We start from the raw sequence: 22,624 nt of genomic DNA, 5'->3' as shown, positions 1-22,624 counted from the left end.
ATGTTTTTCTTTCTCTCTCTTCTCTCTCTCTCTCTCTCTCTCTCTCTCTCTCTCTCCCCCGCCCCTCTCCCTTCCTTTCTCCCTAAAAAATCAATAAAGCCACGCAGTGTGGCTCTGCGGTTGAGCGTTGACCCATGAACCAAGAAGTCTCTAGTTTGATTCCTGGTCAGGGCACATGCCCAGGTTGTGGGCTCCAACCCCAGTACGGGTCATGCAGGAGGCAGCTGATCAATGCTTCTCTCTCATCATTGATGTGTCTCTCCCTCTCCTTCCTCTCTGAAATCAATAAAAATGTTTTTTTAAATCAGTAAGAACATTTTTTAAAACTGGGTAGGAGAAATTAAACAAAGTGAAGTGAACAGGGATAAGACTCAACTATAGCGTTTTAAAGAAAATCCTTCAAAATCAAAAACAAAATGAAACAAGTAATTGTAATTTTACATCAAATTGATACAACCAGTCAGAGATTAACGTCTTTAAATAACTTTATAACACAGAATATTAACTCTAAACCTCTTATCCTCTTTTTTTGTTCGCTTTCAGTAATTACATTGTTGGTGGCAGTGCTGATAGTTATATTAAGGGGAATGTGGGGAGACAGAAGAGGGTAAAGGGGGAATAAATGGTGAGGAAAGGAGATGACTAGGTGGTGAATACACAGTACAATATATAGGTGATGTATTATAAAAGTGTACATTTGAGCCCTAACCTGTTTGGCTCAATGGATAGAGCATCGGCCTGCGGACTCAAGGGTCCCAGGTTCGATTCTAGTCAAGGGCATGTACCTTGGTTGCGGGCACATACCCAGTAGGTGCTGTGCAGAAGGCGGCTGATTGATGTTTCTCTCTCATCGATGTTTCTAACTCTCTATCCCTCTCCCTTCCTCTCTGTAAAAAGTCAATGAAATATATTTTTAAAAAAAGAAGTGTACATTTGAAACCTATGTCACCCCAAGAAATTCAAAATTCTAAAATATATATGGAAAAGAAATAATCCCAATGAAAATAATTTCAGTAAAGTAGAAATTGATAAAAATGGTTTAAAGAATTAAACTATCTCAATGGCTTCATTTTGGCACTCGACAAAAATGCATTATATAATTCTAACCTAAATGGCATATATACACAAAAAGAATATTTACCAGCCAACAAAACACTGTATTTATTTGCCACCACCACCCCTCCAGAATTCCTCTTTCTGGTAATGCTTCTATTACAGCAACAAGGATTGCCTAATCAAAAACCTCAAATCAGGCCCTGGCCAGATAGCTTAGTTGGTTAGAACATCATCCCAATATACCAAAGTTTCAGGTTCGATCCCCAGTCAGGGCACATACAAGAATCAAACAATGAATGCATAAATAAGTAGAACAAATATCTCTGTCTCGCCCTCTTCTCCCTCCCTTCTTCGCTCTCTTTAAAATCAGTAATAATTTTTTTACAATAGCAAAAACTTCAAATCATGTAACTAATTTTATATAAACCTTATTTGTTGTTAATGAAATGACACTTGAGGATCAGGAAAAATTAACCATGACTCACAAGAACATCATTCTGAAATGCCACGTTCAGAAAGGAAAATATACACACAGACAGGTCATTAATGATTAAAAGCAATATAATAACATTTCTCCAAGAAGCATTCTTGGAAACTAGAATGCTAAATAGTCAGGAAATTCACAAGAAGACTCAAATCTTATGATATTTAGATATATGGAATATATGAAAAAGCATCTGGAAAAGAGATCTCTGTAATAATACCTCAACCAGTTTTACCAAAATAATGAAAGAGAAAAATAGAAACAGTAGCTCAGCCATTGTAGCTCAGGGGTTGAGCATCGACCAATGAACCAGGAGGTCATGGTTCAATTCCAGGTGAGGGCACATGCCCAGGTTGCAGGCTCAATCCCAGTATGGGGCATGCAGGAGGCAACTGATCAAATGATTCTGTTTCTCTCTCTCTCCCTCTTTCCCTTCCTCTCTGAAATCAATAAAAATGTATTTTTAAAAAAACAGTATAGACCCCAACAGCTGTAAAGTATGTGGAATCCTATAGAAAACAGGAAGCAGTTTTCTGCTTTTGCTGATAATGCAATCAACATGAAACAGAAGAGGTCTCATAAAAGATACATTTCAGCCCTAAGGGATTTGGCTCAGTGGATAGAGCGTCGGCCTGCGGACTGAAAGGTCCCAGGTTCGATTCTGGTCAAGGGCATGTACCTTGGTTGCGGGAACATCCCCAGCAGGGAGTGTGCAGGAGGCAGCTGATCGATGTTTCTCTCTCATCGATGTTTCTAACTCTCTATCCTTCTCCCTTCCTCTCTGTAAAAAATCAATAAAATATATTTTTTTAAAAAAAAGATACATTTCAACATACTAAACTCAGTAAAATATGCTTTCCATCACAGCCTACATTTGCTTCCCAACAAATGAACTCACATCAGAAATAATTAGAAAATAAAAAGCTGCCAGAAACTCATGTTAAAGCTCTAATGCAAAAGGAGGAAAAGAGTGACAAAGCTTCACAAATATAATTATACTAGAGGCCCGGTGCACAAAAATTTGTGCACTGGTGGGGGGGGGGGGGGGTCCCTCGGCCGGACCTGTGCCCTCTCACAGTCTGGGACCCCTCGGGAGATAACCACCTGCTGGCTTAGGCCGGCCCCCCGGGTCACAGATGGCAGGCCCTCTGCCACGCCGCCCCACTGCCCACCACACATGGCAGGCCTGGCGGGTGGTGGGGCAGGGCGGGTGGATCACACACAGACTGCAGGCTCAGCGGGCGGCGGGCCCGCCGGGCCACCCACATGGACAGCAGGCCCTGCGGGCAGCGAGGCGGGCCAGGGCGCGGGGCAGGGCGCGGGGCAGGCAGATCGCACACGGAATGCAGGCCCCGCCAGCCGCTGGGCCGCGCACACAGACGACAGGCTGGAGGCTTCTGGGGTCGCACAGGGGTGCCTGGATGGCGGCTTGCGCTGGCAGCTCATGCTGTCCCGCCCTGACTACAGTATGCAAATTAGCCGCCATCTTTGTTGGCGGTTAATTTGCATATTGCACTGATTAGCCTATGGGAGGCATAGCGAACGTACAGTAAATTACCATGTTTGTCTGTTATTAGATAGGATTCCATAAGATATTCTTAAAATCATTACTAAAGTAAAAAAAAAAAAAAAAAAGACTTAAAAAAACAGTACTAACTAGTTATCATAAGATATTTGGAAAAGTAGAGTTCTTAAATAGGAAGTTTTCTGGGTTCACTTATGTTATTGATTCTAACACCAATTTCCTCAGCAACTGTTATTAAAATAATGTACTTTTGCCAGCTATTCCTTTCCAAATGGCCCAGGTAACTTTATTGGCCACCTAAGTATATCTAATAGTCAAATATACAGAAAGAAATTTAAAATAAGAAAGAGGGGGGTGGCCTTATTAATAATAAAAAGAACTGTTACCAACCAAATCACATTGCTCTGAAGTTCTTTGATACAGGACAGGATGGTAGCTTAACACACTGTTTGCAGGTAGTTTTTATCGCGCACTAACAGGTGGCGCGGGCCATTTTTGCTAATTTTTTGCGCAAATGGCAACATTCAGTAAAATTACGGTAACTTTAGTTTACGTATTTATACGTTACCCGCATTCTACCGCTAGTCTATAAAAAACGTATTAATACGTGTCCCGTGCTCTACTACCAGTCAATGTAAAACGTATAAATACGTTTCCTGCATACAATGTGTTAAGCAATGACAAAACATTTGATTGAATGATGACAAGTTGCATACTCGATCTTGGAAAGGTACTCTCAAATGTTGCAGACAGAAAATCTTCAGAAATATAGTACTGTATTCTACTAGGCAAATACTTTCTGTAACTAAGGGCAAGACTTCTTTTATAAAAACTCAATCTAGCCATATTTGTTTCAAATATACTTCAGATGTTTCCATTCTCTACAGTTATGACCAAAAAAAGAAAAAAAATCTTGTCAATATTTTAAATTTTCTCAAGTTAAGAAAGTCAATAAAAGCGTGAGCCTGATCTCAAACAGGGTTTGGAGATTGGGGGGTAACCTTTAATTTACAAAAGGTAATAAACATGAAACAGCAGAAACACTAACAATGAATAAGGAGAAAAAAGAAGCCAATAAATGTGAAGATCTTTGTTCAACATGTTTGAGTAGGTATTCTTTTTGTTCTATCCCAAAGCATGTCCTAATGATGATTTTTTTTTCTGAATTTTTAGCACTATACAATTAATCATTTTCTTTCATATTACATGATTCTAATCTTTCAACATTTACCTGAACATTTCTCATAAACATGAAAAGCTAGAAGATGTTAAATCCTTTAAAGTGAAGCAAATCTGTTACAAATCAAAAGAAAATTTAAAGTTCATCAGTGGTGAAAGTTAGCACTTAAACTCTTAGGAGAGAGGTTAGTGTGCTGAAAGTTTATCAAGGGGGTAAGGAAAGGGCAGAGGAAGAACTAGTTAGGCTGGGATATAATCACAAAAAAAGGCTTCAGATGACCCCATAGGGATCTCTGAAGCTAGGTTAGGATGGCTCTTACAGGGTTGTCCTATGTTGAGCAAGTGAGTCAGGACTTCAATGGCCTACTCTTTGGACGCAGGCTACTCCCAGGAAGGGGATATGAGCTCGAGTGAGTGACTCTCTTCAGCCAAAGCAAATTTCCAGGGAGGTCTGACAGCCCCAGCAACTCTCCCAGTAACCAAGAAAATAAAGTCCTTTAGTCTTGTAGTGGGGGTTTGGGTGGTGCATACATGGCATTCATTATAATTAGTAATTCTGTAACAGTCCAAATCTGATAAATTTTGAGTAAAAAAAAAGTAATAATGATATACCTTTAAAAGGGACTTGACCCTCTATTTCTTAAAGCTATAAAGCGACTCAATATTCAGGTTCTTTCCAGCTCTAAGTGATGATTGTAAAATTTTATGACAATATCTATAAATAATGTATCAAAAGTCTTGCATTTGGATATCATTAATTGTTGAGGTGATAGGTATAATAGAGTTCTATTTTGTATGTTGAAAGTTTCTATGTTACAAAATAAAATCCAATTGCATATTTCCACTTATCCCATATTTTATGCCTTCAAGTTTACTAGAAGCTGTATGTATTTATATATTCTCCCTCTCTCCCCACCTCTCATCCTACTCCCTCCTCCCCCACCACACACCTTCTCCCCCCTCCCCCACCACACACACATGCTTTTCTTCTTCCCTTCAAGATAACCTCCCCCCTCCACTGTTCTGGCTCCCATCTTCCCTCTCTAGATATCCATCTAAATTTACTCACTCTCAATTCTACTTCAAACTTCCTTTCCTATAGCAACTTCCTCTCCAGTTATTCATATAGTAACTTCACTAGAATCAATCTACACTAATAAAAGGGTAATATGCTAATTAGAACTGACGTCTTCCGGACTACCTGGATGTCCTTCCTGATAAAGCCGGGCCCCGGGACAAGTTGCCCGCCCCGCGGACCCCAGCGCCAGTGGCCTGGGAGAAGGACAAACTGCCCACCCTGCAGTCCCAGGCACCAGCGCCTGCAGCTGTGGCCCGGGGGAGGGACAAGCCACCCGCCTCACGGTCCCAGGCACCAACGCCTGTGGCTACAGCCCGGGAGAGGGAGAAGTTGCCCACCCACGATCCCCTACAGCTGCAGCCAGCTTGGGCAAAGCTTGTCCGGGTCCCAGGTGCCTGCAGCCAGCCAGAGGGAGGGAATCCCCGGTTCTGGGTGCCTGTGGCCGGCCAGAGGAGGGAATCCTGGATCCCAGGTGCAGGGCCAGGGCAGAGGCGGTTAGGGACAATCAGGCAGGCGGAGGTGGTTAGGGGCAATCAGTCAGGCAGGCAGGCAGGCGAGCGGTTTGTAGCCAGCGGTCCTGGATTGTGAGAGGCATGTCCACTGCCGGTTTAGGCCCGATCCCCCGAGGGGTCCCAGAGTGGAGAGGGTGCAGGCCGGGCTGAGGGCCCCCGCCCCCCCCCCCCCCGCCACCCTGTGCACGAATTTCTTGCACCGGGCCTCTAGTCTTATAATTGAAGGCAAAATTGCTAATCCCAGACCAATGGACAGTTCTGGTTGATCATTCTTCCTTGAAATGCTCTCTTCCCTTTTCTCCTAACACTACTGTCTCCTCCACCTCCTTTTCTTCTGTCCTCTGCTTAATTTCAGTATTCCCATGTTTCTTCTGTATTAAGATGTATCCTTCTTACTCCATTCCAGTATTCCATAGTAATCTTTACTGGGTCACAGATCTCTTTGAGAATCTGATACACATAAGCACAGAATTGTGCACAGAATCTCATAGGAATCATCAACCTTTCCCCCTTATGAAGCAGAGATATGATAATACCCCCAAAACTGCTCTACACTCTCCTTCCACAGTGATTTGCCAATAAAGTTGGTTTTGTTGCCACTTATAAATGGTATCTTCCAAATCTTTATCTCCAGCTCAAATCTTTCCTGAGTTTAGAACCACATATATGTCTACCAGAAATCTCATCTCTCCTTTGATAACACAGACAACTCAAGCTCAACATGAATTATCTCCTCTAAAACTTCTTTCTAATACAACCCTAATTCTCAGTGGATGCTGACAGTGTCATCCACTCAGAAATCAAACCAGATTATCTTGATACCATCCAGACTCTTCTCTTCACCCACATTCCACATCCAGTTTCCAGAGTCTCACTGCACACAGCCTCTAAGTCTGCCTATTCCACCTTCAGGCTTTATCCCCATGACTGCCTACTGCCTTTACTGAACCCTCATTTACTTCTTAGCCTAAATACTGCAAGAATTTTCAAGCTTAACTTCCTGCCTTAACTTCACCTGCTCCAATCAGTCCATCTTCCACACTACCACCAAGTGACCTTTCTAAAACACAAGTTTGATTGTATCTTTCTTCTTTTCTAAACCCTTTATAAAGGCACAACTAAAAACTGTCAAAAACAAAAACTTCAGATTAAAAATGGTGGCAGAGTAAGTGGATGCTGCATGGACATGCTCCCAGGAACAAACTGGTATTACAACTAAAATACAGAAAAACTTCCTGAATAATCAACGGAAAACTCGCAGGAGAGAACCCTGACACCCGAGGACCAAAAGTGGAGACCACATAGAGATTGTTTTTCTTGAAATATTAAAAAATAAATAATAAAAAATATAATCTGACAAAACAAACAAAAACCTTCAGTCTTTAAAATCAAAAGTCTTTAGGATAACATATAAGGCCTTTCAGAATCTGGCCCCCATCAAACTCCCCACCCAATTATTTAGTGCCATGAAACTTTCTTCACAAACTCCATTTCCACTGTCATCTGCCACTGACCATTCCAAAAACATGCAATGCTTACTCATTCCTCTGTGATTTGCTTTTCCTGAAATGTTCTTCTTCCTTTCTGGCATAGTCAGCTATTTATTCTTTAAGAATCAACTCAAATATGACCTCCAAGAGGAAGCCTTCCTTAATTCCTGCCCCTAAGTTTGTTCAAAGAGCACTATGAACATTCTCCTATACTGTCACCATTCACTTACTCAAGGCCAGAAAGTTATTTATCTCTGTATCTTTAAACCAGTGTTGGCATTTACACCAGCACTTAATACAAGTGTAAGTGAGTGAATCATAAAATGCACATTAGAATTGAGAGTGACCTTGGAAAACAACTTGTTCCACGTCATCATTTAAATCAAGAGGGACATCCATAAATTACATAGCTAGTTACTAGCACTGAGAAATGGAAGCTGAGTATTCTTTCTAGTTATCCGACACCGTCCCTAACTCTGCTATTAAATCCATAGCATCCACCGATTTTAGCTTCTTTCCACTTATCAAAAAGAATGATTATTGAAACTGGGCCACAGCCGAAGCAACAATAAACCACAAGATTTGTAAAACTTTTGGGAGGAAGAAGAAACAGAAATGGGTACTGGCAATAACGGATAGTGAGTGGGGCAGGAAGAGTGAGAGGAAATGGAGGATGGATGCTCAATAGTTTTGTGAGGTCAGGAAATCTTTACTGCACAGAAACTGAACCTGCAAAAGAGGCCTGCCTGGATTCTCTACACACCCGTTTTTAAAGTTTATCTTAAATATTTCAATTGAGCGTGTATACTATAGCATTGTACTATCTTCTTTGTAAAGAAAAGTCCAACAAAAAAAGCTCAGCCTAGCCGAAACCAGTTTGGCTCAGTGGATAGAGCGTCGGCCTGTGGACTGAAAGGTCCCAGGTTCGATTCCGGTCAAGGGCATGTACCTGGGTTGCAGGCACATCCCCAGTAGGAGATGTGCAGGAGGCAGCTGATCGATGTTTCTCTCTCATCGATGTTTCTAACTCTCTATCTCTCTCCCTTCCTTTCTGTAAAAAATCAATAAAACATATTAAAAAAAAAAAAAAAGCTCAGCCTATATACCAGTCTAAGAATTTACAGCATCAGAAATCTTAACTAAAGACTGTCTGTGTACCAATTAAAGATATGTGTACATATGTATAATATATGTGTAAAATAAATAAATATGTACCTACTAAATGCATATGATTAGGATGAGCTCATTTTCCAAAGTGATGTCACTTTAGTTAGCATTACCTACTTATTCATCTTTTAAAAATACGGTTTTATTGATTTCATAGAGAAAAGGGGAAAGGGAGAGTGAGAGATAGAAACATCAATGATGAGAGAGAATCATTGATCAGCTGACTCCAGAAAGTCCCCTCCTGGGAATTGAACCTGAAACCAGGGCATCTGCCCTCACCTCCTGGTTCATGGGTCGACACTCAACCACTGAGCCACACCAGCCAAGCTACTTATTCACCTTATTGCTATGACTTTTTTCTAGTTGTAGCAATAAACTGATGCTGATCAACCCCAATATATACATATACCCTATTCCTGTAGTGATTATACTGAATCTGAGTCATAATCCATTCAGCCTAGATTCAGTCTCTAATAGCAATATCAAGGCACATATAGAGAATAGGAAAATAAACTTCTACTGATGTCAACAGCCTGAAATAGGGCCTAAATAATAATCCTTCCATAGTCCAATACACTGGATCTAAATATTCCCATTCTCCACTTTTTCCAAAAGAAGAGCTAATTATTTAGGCTATCTTCATTTAAGAAAACATTTCTCTAGAAGTTTTCTTATACATTTAGGTGCACCTATATTGGGTACAAATATGTTTACCAGGGTTATATCCTCTTGTTAGATCGATCCCTTTAGTATTATATAGTGACCTTATGTAGTGACCTCTTTTGTGATGGCCTTCATTTTAAAGTCTATTTTGTCGGATATAAGTATTGCTACTCCAGCTTTTTTTTTCTTTTCCATTTACATGGAAAAAAATTTTTCCATCCCTTCACTTTCATTGTTCGTGTCTTTTGTTTTGAGGTAGGTCTCTTGTAGAAAGCATATAGTTGGGTCATGTTTTGTATCCATTCAGCTCCCCTACGCCTTTTGATTGGAGCACTGAATCCATTTACATTTAGGGTTATCATTGAGAGGTATTTATTTATAGCCATTTTAATTCTGTATGGCTAGGTTTCTCTCTGTTTCTTTTTCTCAGCAATCCCTTACAGCAATCCCTTTAGCATTTCTTATAATGCTGGCTTGATGGTGATAACTCCTTTGCCTTATTTTGTCTGGGAAGCACTTTATTTGACCATCTATTTTGAATGATAGCCTTGCTGGATATAGTAATCTTGGTCTCAGATCCTTGCTTTCCATTACCTTGGCTTAAATACTTCATGCCGTTCCCTTCTGGCCTGTAGTTTCTGATGAGAAATCAGGTGTCAGCCTTACGGGAGTTCCTTTGTAGGTTAACAGTTTTCTTTTCTCTTGCTGCCTTTAAGATTCTCACTTTGTCTTTAATTTTTGGCATTTTAATTGTGATGTGTCTGGGAATGAGTCTGTTTTAGGTTCTTCTTGTTTGGGATTCTCTGTGCCTCCTGAACTTGTGTGTCTTTTTCCTTTACCAGGTTAGGGAAGTTTTCTGCCATTATTTCTTCAAACACCTTCTCTATTCCTTTGTCCCTTTCTGCCTCTTCTGACACACCTGCTATTCTAATATTGTTACGTTTCATATTGTCCCACAGCTCCCTTAAGCTGTCCTTCTGTTTTTTTAATTGCATTTTCTTTTTGGTTCTCTGAGTGATATTTTCAACTGTCTTCTAATTCACTGATTCGATCCTCAGTTTCCCCTAATCTGCTGTGTAATCCTTCCAATGTGTTCTTTATTTGTGTTCACTCTTTATTTCAGACTGTTCTTTTTTCATAGTTACTATATCTTTTTTCATACTGTTGAGCACTTTTACCATCATTACTCTGAACTCTGTTTTAGATAAATTTCTTGTCTCTGCTTTATTTATCTCTTCTTCTGGAGAATTCTCTAATTCTTTCATTTGGGGGTTGTCTCCTCATTTTGGTTCTCTGGGTTTGTGACTATGTACTATTAGGTAGGTCCTCTACACCTCTCAATCTCTAGTGCAGGGCAGTGTTAAAGGCTGTTTCTGACAAATTGAATCAGGGAAAGACTCAAAGCCTCCAGAGACCACCTCTGTCTACAGACTAGTACAGTGATTCTCACCCTTGGCTGCACATTAGAATCACCTGGGAATCTTTTTAAAATCCTGATTTCTGGGCCTCATCCTCCAGAAATTGTTTCTTTGTTACTAATGTTGTCACCCCAACCCATAACAAAGAAACAGAATTTCCGGAGGATGAGGCCCAGAAATCAGGATTTAAAAAAGATTCCCAGATGATTTTAATGTGCAGCCAAGGTTGAGAACCACTGGCCTAAAGGCTAATTGTTTCTTTTAATCTCTTAAGTGGCCTCAGGACAAGGTGTTTTCCAATAGGGTGTGTGGACTGTTCCCTCCAGGCAAGGCAGATGTCTATGTGGGAAAGATGTCCTCTGCTGCATGAGGGAATGACTCAGCCCAGGAAACTTGGGGTGTCTGCCTTCTGAGCTCTATCCCCCGAATCCCCAGTCCTGGGTTCTGCTCTCACAGCTCTAGTCCACTTCACCCTCCCTCTGCCAGAGAACAAGGTGGGTGGCTCCTCAGGGAATTTTTGTGCATTGGCCCTTCAAGAGGGTGCCCAAACGCCTTGCAGACAGCACCCCACTGCTTTTCACAGCTAGATGTTATATGAGTACCCTCCTCAGATTTGGTGTTCTCTGCTGGGGAGCCCAGCTTGGGGATTAGATCCCAGATTTCTCAGTGCCCCCCCCCCCCCCCCCACACACACACACACACAGCTGAGATCTCTCTCTGGGACTTCAGTTGCTGTCTTTGGGCACCCGGCCAGCCCTTTTTCACCTCCGCCCCTCCTACCAGTCTCTATGTGGTCTCCACCTTCAGTCCTTGGGTATCAGGGTTCTCTCCCATGAGTTTTCCGTTGATTATTCAGGAAGCCTTTCCGTATTTCAGTTGTAATTCCAGCTTGTTCCTGCAGCATCCACCTACTCTGCCGCCATTTTTAATCTCCCTGGTAGTTTTCCTCAATCACTTAAGTAAATAATTTTTGGAGTTCAGCTGTATGCCAAGCACTATGCTAAACTGCCCCTGTCATTTAACATGGGATTCTCCAACCTTTTTTATATCTTGAATACCAGAACCAAAATTACAGTCCCAAGTTTTCAAACAATAACTAGTAAGATATCTCCTAGATACATACACACATGAAAATAATCTAGGTTTAGCTAAGAACAAAAATGACAACACCACAAAAAGATCGTATGTGTCACCAAATGGGCACAAATGAAATAACAGTTTTTGGACAATTAAAACTTTTCTTTTTAAGCTTGTTTTTAGTCTTGCAGAACCTGTGCCCAATAGTTTTTTGCAGGCATATGTTGAAGTCTAAACCTCTTTAAAATGTTTTGATTTGGCAAAATTCATTATTATGAGTACTACTATAATAATAACTTCAAGTCAAAGAAAAATGAATTTTAAATGAAAAAACCCTCCTAAGAAGGCAGCACCATTTTCCTTTTGGTAGGGGTTTCATAACCCTGGTCTGTTTTTCTTTTTTAAATTTTTGATTGAGCAGCCCTTAGAATATATTCCTTTAAACTTCCACAGAAGTTTATTAATAGTAAACCAAAAAGCAAATACATGTCTCAAAAAATCCAACAGATCCAAATGACAAATTAAGGTTTCAAAAAAATTAGTAGTTCTCTAAATATTTAAGCAGCTATATCCCAGACCACCATTGTGCTTTAATCACCTGGATTCCAAAACCAACAAACTGTTTTAAAATATCTAGCACATTGCCCTAGCCGGTTTGGCTCACTGGATAGAGCGTCGGCCTGGGGACTGAAGGGTCTCGGGTTCGATTCCGGTCAAGGGCATGTGCCTTGGTTGCAGGCACATCCCCAGTGGGGGGTGTGCAGGAGGCAGCTGGTCAATGCTTCTCTCTCCCATCGATGTTTCTAGCTCTCTATCCCTCTCCCTTCCTCTCTGTAAAAAATCAATAAAATATATTTTAAAAAATAAAATATCTAGCACAAATAATCATAACAGAAAAATATGCATTTTAATTAAAACTGAGAATATGACAGATCTGCATTAATCACAAAAAATAGTGATACACAGATTTCATTAACTAAATATGTATGCCAGGGGAGTGAAGAATGAGAGGGGGGGAAAAAAAGACAAAAATCTGTTTCCAGTTGGGAAAAGGAATACAACTAGTTTGCTGAAAAATGAAAATCAGTGAACACTGCAACTTTAAAAGTATGAATGTTACTCAAGCCAAACTGTTTACTGAACATCCTAATGGCTAACCTTTAGAGTTTCTTTAACTTTTATGTCTTTGGTTAACCTAAAACTATGAAAATTACTTCCTGATACTCTCAGTGATATCAATTGTTTATAAAAGGTAAGTTTCTCCAGTCAACTACCATTAGAAACTAAAAAACCAAACACTTGCCCTAACCCGTTTTTCTCAGTGATTAGAGTGTCGGCCCTCAGACTGGAGGGTCTTGGGTTTGATTCCAGTCAAGGGCATGTACCTTGGTTGCAGGCTTGATCCCCAGCCCTGGTCAGGGTGGGTGCGGGAAGCAATCAATTGATATGTCTCGCTCACATCAATGTTTCTCCCTTCCACTCTCACTAAAAATCAATGAGGGGGAAAAAAAATATCCTCAGGCAAGGATTAACCAAAAAGTAAAAAACAAATAAAAGATTAAAAAACAACAAACACTCACCACAGATCATTAAATGAATTATATATACCACTGAGACCACAACATATTCATAAACTCATCATGCCTCATTTCATATTCTAATAAGAATTAAAAGAGAATGCCAGACATCATTCTTCTTAATAATTATGTAGGGTAGCCCTTCATAGAGTGTTTTGTGGTTACAGAGCATTTATGTAATATTTTATTATTTTCATACTTTCACAAAGCAATGATAGTCTCATTAAAATATTACCAATAAGATAATACAGGCTGGTAAATTAGGTACAATTAACTTGATATATAGCTGAGCATTCAAACATTTAATCACATCAAAATAAATCTAGATACAAATTTCCTAAACTGGTGTTCCACTGAACCAGAAAGCATTTACAGGTTTGCTTTAATACACTCTTGGAGAGTCATCTCAAAATATCAGTGTCTTAAAACTGAACACTACAGCTGTCAAGAAACTTGCTTAATATGGCATTACTTAAATTTACTGGCACACTTTTTTTTTAACTGTACTTATTAACCTCATAGTAGGAATATTCCAAGACAGCTATTCCTTTAAACAGTCACTATTCTCATCCATGGGTTAGTATTAGAATCATCTAGGTGGCCTACTCCAAAAATGACTCAATGTCTGGAGATTTGGCCCAAGAATGCTTAAGATTAAATAAAATTTAAAATGTCACAGCACTGGTGGCTGCTGTATGGGACAGCATAGGTTTAGAATATAATCTGACTCTGTTTCCAAACAAAAGAGAATAATCAGATTAACTCTCCCACCTGAAACAACCAAAAAACTGGACAAAACAATTGTTTTCAGATATTGAGCAACAGAAAGCACAGAACAGTGATCCCTGGGATAGGAAACAAACAAGCTAAGCCTACAACTGCCCCCGCTTATACCTAGAGATAATTTTCAGACCGCAGCACAAGGAAAGAGAGCCCAAACACACCCTAGTGATCTCCCTAAAATGAGAAGACAGAGTTGGGAGGCCAAGGCAGTTGGACTTTTCAGGCCAGAGTACTAGACATGAGAAAGCTGCACAGAGAAAGAGCTCCAGATATTTAAACCAGGTCCCTTTCAAGTCTTCAGCTGAGTACCGATTAGCTTATGCACATTAGGAAATTACCTCAGCCTAAAGAAAGAACACCCAGAAAGGAACGAAGTGAAAATCCCAATGTAATTCAGAGGCAACAGAATAATTCCTAATCCCAACACCAAGAGTGAGAAACATAATTCATAAGGCATCAGATTGAATAAGGCATCATCTTGCTCAGTACTGCAGAAAAATTAGCTCCTAAAGCAGCCATGGGCAAACTACGGCCCGCGGGGCCGGATGCGGCCCGTTTGAATGAATAAAACTAAAAAAAAAAAGACCGTACCCTTTTATGTAATGATGTTTACTTTGAATTTATGTTAGTTCACACAAACACTCCATCCATGCTTTTGTTCCGGCCCTCCGGTCCAGTTTAAGAACCCATTGTGGCCTTCTAGTCAAAAAGTTTGCCCACCCGTTAAAGGCTGCTTTGGTCCTACCTGATAAAAGCTAAAACAAGCCTCAAAAAGATCAAACTGTCTACAAATAACATAACCTCATCCCAAGAACAAAGCTCAACAATAATTATAGTACAAAAATATCTATCGCCTGGCTGGCATGGCTCAGTGGTTGAGCATTGACCTATGAACCAGGAGGTCAATGATTCAATTCCTGGTCAGAGAATATACCTGGATTGTGGGCTCGATCTCCAGTGTGGGGCTTGCAGAAGGCAGCCAATCAATGATTCTCTCTCATCTTTGATGTTTCTGTCTCACCCTCTCCCTTCCTCTCCAAAATCAATAAAAAATATATATATTAAAAAAAAAGAACAGCCCTAACCGGTTTGGTTCAGTGGATAGAGCATTCATTGGCCTGTGGACTCAAGGGTCCCAGGTTCGATTCCGGTCAAGGGCATGTACCTTGGTTGCGGGCACATACCCAGTAGGGAGTGTGCAGGAGGCAGCTGATCGATGTTTCTCTCTCATCGATGTTTCTAACTCTCTATCCTTCTCCCTTCCTCTGTAAAAAAATCAATAAAATATATTTTTTTAAAAAAAGAACAAAAATATCTATCAACAAATTAAAATTTTACGGACAAGGTAAAAGTCACAATATCCAGCATCCAATAAAAAATTAATGAGCCCGGCTGGTGTGGCTCAGTGGTTGAGGTTCAACCCAGGAACCAAGAGGTCACCGGTTTGATTCCTAGTCAGGGCACATGCTTGGGTTGCAGGCTCCATCCCCAGTAGGGGGCATGCAACAGGCAGCTGATCAAGTTATTCTCTCTCATCACTGATGTTTCTACCTCTCTCTCCCTTTCTCTTCCTCTCTGAAATCAATATGCAATAAAAATATATATTTTTTAAAAAGACAAAAAATTAATAAGGCATACAAAGAAATAGAAAACTATCACCCATAAACAGCAACATAACCTAGAAATGATAGATGAATTAGGGCAGAACATTAAAAATTAAACTTAAAACTAGAGTCCATGTGTTCAAAACTGTTGTATACACTTAAAAAAAGCTTCAAAATACATGAAGCAGAAACTGTTAAAACTCCACAGAGAATTTGACAAAATTATAATTAAGAGATTTCAACATCTCTCAAAGACAAAATGAATAGGAAATCAGTAAGGGTAGAGAAGATTTGAACAACACTAACAAATAATTTGTGAAAATGTTTTAATTGACCAGAAACATTGTGAACCAACAACCGCCAAATAAATAAAGCAATCCTGATTTTTATCCAGGTAAGAAGGGTTCACAAAATAATTCAAGATCCCAACAGAATTTTATGGTTCAAAATAATGTCGAGAGTACGAGAGACCTTACAAAATTCTCTACTTCTAAGAATTACAAATTCAAATGTCTAGAGGGACATGCAGGTAAAGTTTCTTTTTTTCTTCCTTTTTTTTTTTTTAAGTGACAAAGGCTGGAAGGGAACCAAGGGCAAACTTACCTTCACCCCAAAAAGGGAGAAACCCCCCTCTCAACTACTCTCAGTGATGCCATGTCATGAGGGAGTGTACACTCACTGATGCCAGACCCTACAGTTTTCTAGGGGTGCCTAAAATCTGGATTTTTATATGAAGGCTAGATTTTAAAACTATGACCAACAAATTTAGTAAAATTTTTATCAAGGTAAAAAAATGCCTAAGGGCCCTAGCCAGTTTGCCTCAGTGGATAGAGTGTCAGTCAGCCTGCAGACTTGTGATTTCTCCTTCTGGTCAAGGGTTCAATTCCTCACATCAATGTTTTTGTCTTTCCCCCTCCATCCCACTCTCTCTAAAAAATCAATGGAAAATATCTACGGGTAAGGATTAACAACAACAACAAAGAGCCTGGGGGCCTAATTCACAACCAAATCTCTGCTTTAGTCCAATAAAATAAAACTAAGATAAATTAATTTGTTCAAATTATCAAGGCAGACAATACCATCTGGCCACATCTAAAACACTCTGAACACAAAGGTCCACACTTTTAGAAGAAATTGAATTCAGGGTGCTTCCAGGACAGATACTTAGTGATGTCTACCTTCTCAGAGAAGATATGAAAACTGTCTTCCAATAATTGAAAAGGTAAAATTTTATCAAAGGCTTTTTTCAATTGTTCCAGACGACCAAAAAAAAATGAGGAGGAGACAATTATAGAGAAGGAGACTTGGGTAAATTGGAAGAACTTTCTAAAGAAACCAACTTTTCTAAAGGAAAAAAAAAGTTATCAAACAATGATATGGCTATTGTGCAGAGTAGAATTTAGCTCCCTAACCCAGAAGTATTCAGAAAAGGCTTGGATGAACTTTTAATATTACAGAAAGGATTCTTTGATGTGAAGAAATAGCTGTATGATATATGATCCCTTCTGCCTAAGGCTTTATAAATTCTCATCATGAAGAATAACCCAGTAAATATCTTCCTTGTAAGACCTACGTAAAAATTGAACTGGTAGGCTCAGTGACACCATATAGAGATCCCTGAGTCAGCCCCACAGCTTCTGGTAAATTTGATATAGTTATATCCTACGTCCTATCCTGAATATGTTCAGTCACAGGCTGGACAACCAAATGATTAACTGTAGAGAGGATTCAGAAATGCATCACAAGAATACCTGAATTGGAATGCTGCTTTCTAATCCTAGATTCCTGTATTACATATTGCCAGAGTCCTAGATATCAGAACCTTAGGCAGAGATTTGAACGTCAAGGGAAAAACATTTAGAAGGATTTGTAGGGGGCTGAAAGTCCTTAGGTTGTTACACTCTAAACTCACACCCCCACTTTAGATATGCCTTTAAATACTATATAAAGAATCGCTTCTCAGCCTTTTGGCTAAGATTAAGTATAAATATTACATAAAGAATTTTAAAACCATTCAACCTTTCCAGAAAACATACTAATTTCCAAGGTATAGACCGGGCAACATCTTAACAGCACATTTTCTGTAGGTTATAACAAAGAAAACAGACAAATGTAAACTGATAAGACAACTAAAATCAGCACACACAAAATACACTGGGTGTAAAACTAGATTAAAACAGCTTGAAAAAAAAACAGATATTCCAACTCTGCAAAGATTCAAGATCTCTGGAGTAAAAGGGTAATGAATGAAAATTCTGCTGAATTATTATGGAGGAGTCGGAACAAGAAAATAGCCAGATATACAGTAATTAAGGTGAAAGTCTACTCCTGACAAGGGAACAAAAATAATAATAACCTTTAAAAGAAAAAAAAAAAAGAGTAAGGGTTTGAAATTAAATGGACAAGAAGACAAAAGTGACTCCTGAGAGAAGCCAATACAATAAGGCATTAACCAACGAATGATGGCGTGCTATGGATGTTATCAATATGATATGAGTGTTCATATGAAAATAAGGAATGCAAAGAAAGGAGACCTGGATGTTCAAATTAACTTGAGGGACTGATAACCACAACCCCAAGACTCAGAAGATATGTTGTTATACTATATCAAATAGTATATAAAATTATTTTTAAATCAAAGTTTCCAGGGAAGGGCATAAAATAAAAGTTTTTAGATTACTTTTTATCCTTTCCTAATTATATTTCCAATATTTCCTCACCCCTAAACACCAATCACCATCACATTATTCGACATTGTCTCATCCTTCTCTTCATTCTCCTTAGGCCCACACCTGAACTGCTCTAATTTCTATCTTAACTGCAACCTCTCCCAAAATCTACACCAAATTGCTAAACCCTTGAAGAATATTTTAATTGGGCTGTCCCTATATCATTTCAAACTAGCCTACCTAAATTCTTCATGTCCTTCCAAACTTCATTTCTGATATGAACTTTTGACTCCTGCAATTTTTCCCATGCATCTGTATTAAACTGCCAGGTTTTGTCAGTTCTTAAATATAATTCAAAACATTTTATCAAGTATATGCTATGTGAAAGCACTGTGCCAGACATGTTTATAAATTTTAGAATAGGAAATGTCTCATTTAACCTATTCATAGTGAGGCCCTGGCCAGTGTGGCTCAGTTGGTTGAGCATCATTCCGTGCACCCAGAGGTCGCTGGTTCAATTCCTGGTCAGGGCACATGCCTAGGTTATAGGCTCCATCCCCAGTGGAGGAGGCGGGTGGGGGAAAGTGCAGGAGGCAGCCCAGATTGATGTTTCTCTCTCTTTCTCCCTTCCTCTCAATACAAACGTATTTTTTTAACCTGTTTATAGTGAAATATGACAAAGTATATGGAGAGTACACATCAAAGAATTAAAGTATTATGATAACCATAAGACAAAAATTTCCCTTAGCATTTTCTATGTTGTTCCCTTACCACTGCCACCACTATTCAGTAATCAATCCCATATTCTACTCCTAAATCAATCTTTTCTAAAACAGAATTTAAAGTACATCCCTCTCCTAGTTAAAATGTTTCTCAAATGCTTACAACAGTGATTTACAAATCCCCTGTCCCATATCAAGACCGGAGGGAGGTGTTAAATAAAGATTACAAGGCACTCAAGGCACTACCCACAGAAATTCCAATTCAATCAGTCTGATAATTGGGAATCTGAATTTTAACAAGCCCTTTAGATTATATTTGATTTTGGCAACCTATAGAAGACACTTTTTTAAAAAACTTTATCAACTTTAGAGAGAGAAAGAAAGAGGGAAAGGGGGGGGGGAGAGAGAGAGAGAGAGAGAGAGAGAGAGAGAGAGAGAGAGAGCAAGAAGGACAGAGAAACATCAATTTGTTGTCCCACTTATTTATGCATTCATTGGTTGATTCTTCTATGTGCCCTGACCAGGACTGAACCCACAATCCTGTCGAATTGGGACAATGCTCTAACCAACTGAGCTACCCAGCCAGAACTAAAACACACTTGAAAAAAGAAAAAGAAAAACACATCTACAAAATAAATGTCAAATTCCTTAGCCTGGCATTAAAGGTCCCCACACAAAAGGCCCTGAGTAACCACTATACTGCAAGGGGTCTCTCCCCTTCATGGAAATAAACTTTTCTGCAACCTCAACAAGCCAACTGTTCTCTCCATCAAGCCTTACTGAAAAAGAGCAACTAACTTCACCATTTTTCTTGGTCCTACTCAAGCCCCACACTTCCTAGATTTCACTTAAACTGAAACAATTTCTCCTGCCTAATTCTACATCCCATACAGCCAGCCTTGAACCATTATTCAAACTATTATTAACTTTTCAGAATTTTTACAGTACTAAAAGAGGAACTGTAAAAAGATTTTTCTTAGGAAAAGAACCAAACAAATGGTTAAATAAATGTGTGAAATAAAAGAAGTGCATCTACCAGGCAAATTACTAACTACTGTTCCTCTTTACCAGCCCACTAGATAAATGCTCCCTAAAGAATTCTTCCCGCCGAGACCGGTTTGGCTCAGTGGATAGAGCGTCGGCCTGTGGACTGAGAGGTCCCGGGTTCGATTCCGGTCAAGGGCATGTACCTGGGTTGCGTGCACATCCCCGGTAGGAGATGTGCAGGAGGCAGCTGATCGATGTTTCTCTCTCATCGATGTTTCTAACTCTCTATCTCTCTCCCTTCCTCTCTGTAAAAAATCAATAAAATATATTTAAAAAAAAAAAAAAAAAGAATTCTTCCCATATCAGAGAGAACAGGTGAACTTAAGTCCCTCCCCCCCAAAAAACTGGTAAACCAACTCTGCTTTAACACTAATCAGATGTCCTTACACGATGCTCAGAACAGCTATTCAGAAACAAATTATATGAAGGGAAATATTCATTTATGGCTAATTTCTAAAATTTTTACATATGCAATAAAGTTAATTTATGAATGGTTCTACAGAATTAATAAAAACGTAGTAAGTGAAATAAGTTTTCAAGATAAAAAATAATAGTGATTCACCCTGGCCAGGTGAATCTCTGTGGCTCAATTGGTTGGAGTGTCATCCCACCTACCAAGAGGCTGCTGGTTCAATTCCCGGTCAGGGTGCATACCTAGGTTTGAGGTTTGATACCCAGTCAGGGCACGTGCAGAAGGTGACCAATCGCTGTTTCTCTCCCTCTCCCTCTCCCCTTCTCCCTCTCTCTCTCTCCCCCTTCTTACTCTCTCTTTTTTCCCCCTCTCTCTAACATCAATAAGCATATCCCCCAGTGAGGATTAAAAAAAGAAAGTTGGTGATTCTTCAAGATGATATACAAATGACCAACAAGCATATGATCAATGTCACTAAATCATTATAGAAATGCAAATCAAAATCACAATGAGGTATCACCTCACACCCATTAGAATGGCTACTATCAAAAAAATATTTTGCCTGGCAAGCATGGCTCAGTGGTTGAGCATCAACCTATGAACCAGGAGGTCACAGTTCAATTCCTGGTTAGGGCATATGTCCTGGTTGCAGGCTAGATCCCCAGAGTGGAGTGTGCAGGAGGCAGCCGATCAATGATTCTCTCTCATCATTGATGTTTCTCTCTCTCTCTCCCTCTCTGAAATCAATAAAAATATATTTTAAATAAACATTTTTTAAAACAGAAAATACAGCCTGGTCAGTATGACTCAGTGGTTAAAGGTCGACCCATTCCCAGTCAAGGCAAATGCCCAGGTTGCTGGCTCAATCCCCAGTAGGGCGAGTGTAGGAGGCAGCTGATCAATGACTCAATGACTCTCCTCTCATCCCCTCCCTGAAATCAATTTTAAAAAATAAGTAAAAACAAAAAATAAATTTTAAAAAATTTCATGTGTTTACTTAACCATTGGAGATTTAGGTTTAAAAAAAAAAAATAATTAAGATGGCAAATTTAGCCCTAGCTGGTTTGGCTCACTGGATAGAGCATCAGCCTGTGGACTGAAGGGTCTCAAAGGGTCTCAGGCTCGATTCCGGTCAAGGGCATGTACCTATGTTGCAAGCTCAATCTCAAGGTACCTCCAGGAGACAACCAATCAATGTTTATCAGTCTCTCCCCCTCCCTTCCGCTCTCTCTAAAAATCAATGGAAAAGTATCCGTGGGTGGGGATTAACAACAACAAAAAAAAAGATACCAAATTTTATATTATGTGTTTACTAATAATAAAAAATTTTAACTACAGTGATTTTAAGTAGAAGAAAAATAAAATCTTAAGTATCAAATGAACTCTTAAATGGCAAAATTTTTTAAAATCCAGGTTAGAAAAATATAAATCCAGGCTTGACAAAAATATAAAATATTGATATAATACATACAATTATTCAAATGGCCTTTTAATTTAAATGTGCAAACTTGTAATACCTCAAATAATATAATAAATTTGATCTGTAGAATCAAATCCTGTTAGAGTTGGGTGTGTAGTTTGCCCGGCTGGTGAGGCTCAGTGGATTGAGCATCATCCATGAAGCAGGAGGTCCAGGATACATGCCCAGAATGTGGACTGGATCCCCAGTGTGTAGGAGGCAGTTGATGTTTCTTTCCCTCTCTCCCTTCCTATCTAAAAATAAATAAAAATATATTAAGAATAAATAAAAAATGTGTAGTTTACAATAAGACACTCCAAGCTATATGTTCAAATTCCAGTTAAGAAGATTCTTACTATTTATAAATTATTTGTTCTGTCAAAACCAAAGTTAATTCCAATATTCCACACTGGAAGAGATTCTTAAGACATCTACTCCACTAATTCCAGGGGGGTGGAGTACATACAATGGCAAAAGAGAAAAATAAGTAAAGTGAAGGTAGTTGTTCGGAAAGCTAAATCTATTTGGTTTTAAGGCAAATACTTCATTTGAGAGCATATCCTTCCTACTCTGAAACTTTGTCTTTTTAATAATTTCATCCATTCAACAAGTTAAACCAGTAACTGTCAGGTACTGGGCTACTATAGTAAACAAAACAAGCAAGGCTCTCACCCTTAGGGAACCAACTACCTACCTACGTAA

At 39.3% G+C, this 22,624-nt stretch overlaps 1 protein-coding gene across 2 annotated transcripts in view; it reads right to left on the bottom strand.

Annotated features, from left to right (window-relative positions):
• The window catches only part of MSL2 (MSL complex subunit 2), a 36,023-nt gene that overhangs the window by 7,570 nt on the left and 5,829 nt on the right, over positions 1–22,624 (bottom strand). The window contains exon 1 of one of the 2 annotated variants that reach the window (XM_036332514.1): positions 21,981–22,176. The exons of the other annotated variant lie outside the window; for it this stretch is intronic. The gene's annotated coding sequence lies outside the window, so the exon portion shown is untranslated. Of the gene's footprint in view, positions 1–21,980; positions 22,177–22,624 lie in introns of those variants that run through there. 2 annotated transcript variants of the gene reach the window in all.

The sequence above is a fragment of the Myotis myotis genome, unplaced genomic scaffold (genome assembly GCF_014108235.1).
Source record: "Myotis myotis isolate mMyoMyo1 unplaced genomic scaffold, mMyoMyo1.p scaffold_m19_p_13, whole genome shotgun sequence".
Classification (NCBI taxonomy): domain Eukaryota; kingdom Metazoa; phylum Chordata; class Mammalia; order Chiroptera; family Vespertilionidae; genus Myotis; species Myotis myotis.
The sequence above is the reverse complement of the archived record's forward strand: the minus strand, read 5'-3'. Positions and strand labels throughout refer to the sequence as shown.